Here is a 2,407-nt window from a genome sequence, read left to right as displayed (position 1 = left end):
GAGAAAGATAGGGGCTTAATGTTTCGCCTCCCAATTTACTTATCATATAGATAATTGTCAACAATAATAATTCATGATTAAATATATTTGAATGGCTATATATGCTTAGATCTTTCCCCATCACATGATGCTTGCCAACTAAAGAGTAGGTTGGAATGAGAGGAATACTACTAACTCTTGCATAAAAGTAAAAGATAGGCCCTTCGCAGAGGGAAGCAGGGATTTGCAGAGGTGCCAGAGCTGGAGGTTTTTAAATAGAGATGAAAATAATTTTGAGAGGTATGCTTTCATTGTCAACATAACAGCCAAGAGTTCCCAATATCTTCCATACTAGATACTTTTATAGGCGGTTCCCAAACAAAAAGGTAAGGATTTTACTCCCCCTCCACCAACAGTCACACTCCACGGCTTGTCCGAAACAACGGGTGCCGTCCAACTATCAACAATCCTGGGGGAGTTTTATTTAAATTATTTGTGATTTTTTTGATCTTTTGATCATAGGACTAGGCATCCCAGTTACCAGCCATTATCTCGTGAATGATAAGCGGAGTCCACTCATCGTGAGAATAACCCACCTAGCATGGAAGATACTGACAACCCCTAGTCACTACATGAGCGATTCGGGCATACAAAACAGATTATTATTTGAAGGTTTAGAGTTTGGCACATGCAAATTTACTTGGAACGGCAGGTAAATACCGCATATAGGTAGATATGGTGGACACTCATGGAAGAAACTTGGTTCAAGGAATTTGGATGCACAAGCAGTATTCCCGCTTAGTACATATATTTTGGCTAGCAAAGGATTCTAAACAGCAACCACCACATGTTGGAGGATCTATAACAATATAACTTCTATACAAATATACCCAAGCATAACTCATTATGTTGTCTTCCTTGTCCAACTTCAACTAATTTGCTCAGGTTTGAAAATAATTAATGGGGCTCACAATCATAGAAGATGTCCAAGATAGTATATTTATATGTGAAATTCTCTTCCTTCGATATTCTTTCATGAATTGTTCAAGTGACCAATACTATGTTTGCTAACTTTCAATAAATTTACCACCTCTACTTCTTATATGTGAAGTCATTACTCCCCATGGGGTAGGCATATGAAACATATATAATTTCAGATTTATGATATTCAAATCATTCAACCATTTACTCATAGAATATAAGTGAAGCACGCGAGTAAATGACAAACTACTCCAAAAAGATATAAGTGAAGATCAATGAGTAGTTGAATAATTATGTAACTATGTGAAGACTCTATCTCATTTAAGAATTCCAGATCTTGGTATTTTATTCAAACAACAAGCAAAACAAAATAAAACAAAATGACGCTCCAAGCAAAACACATATCATGTGGTGATTAAAAATATAGCAGCAAGTAAAGTTACCGATGAACGAAGACGAAAGAGGGGATGCCTTCCGGGGCATCCCCAAGCTTAGGCTCTTGGTTGTCCTTGAATATTATCTTGGGGAGCCTTGGGCATCCCCAAGCTTAGGCTCTTGCCACTCCTTATTCCATAGTCCATCGAATCTTTACCCAAAACTTGAAAACTTCACAACACAAAACTCAATAGAAAACTCGTAAGCTCCGTTAACCACCACTTAGGTACTGTCGTGAACTCATTATAAATTCATATTGGTGTAATATCTACTGTATTTCAATTTTTCTATGGTTCATACCCTCCAATACTACTCATAGATTCATCAAAATAAGCAAACAACACATAAAAAACAGAATCTGTCAAAAACAGAACAGTCTGTAGTAATCTGTATCATTCGAATACTTATGTAACTCCAACAATTCTGAAATAAATTGGAGGGCCTGAGGAATTTGTCTATTAATCATATGCAAAAAGAATCAACCTAAAAGCACTCTCCAGTAAAAAAATGACAGCTAATCTCATGAGCGCTAAAGTTTCTGTTTTTTTTACAGCAAGATCATAAAGACTTCACCCAAGTTTTCCCAAAGGTTCTACTTGGCACAAACACTAATTAAAACATAAAACCACATCTAAACAGAGGCTATATGAATTATTTATTACTAAACACGAGCAAAAAGCAAAGAACAAAAATAAAATTGGGTTGCCTCCCAACAAGCGCTAAAGTTTAACGCCCCTAGCTAGGCATGATGATTTCAATGATGCTCGCATAAAAGATAAAAATTGAAACATAAAGGGAGCATCATGAAGAATATGACTAGCACATTTAAGTCTAACCCACTCCATATGCATAGGGATTTTGTGAGCAAACAACTTATGGGAAAAATAATCAACTAGCATAGGAAGGCAAAGCAAGCATAACTTCAAGATTTTGAGCACATAGAGAGGAAACTTGATATTATTGCAATTCCTACAAGCATATGTACCTCCCTCATAATAATTTTCAGTAGCAT

Source organism: Triticum aestivum, chromosome 7B (assembly GCF_018294505.1).
Source record: "Triticum aestivum cultivar Chinese Spring chromosome 7B, IWGSC CS RefSeq v2.1, whole genome shotgun sequence".
Classification (NCBI taxonomy): domain Eukaryota; kingdom Viridiplantae; phylum Streptophyta; class Magnoliopsida; order Poales; family Poaceae; genus Triticum; species Triticum aestivum.
This window is presented reverse-complemented; position numbering follows the sequence as displayed.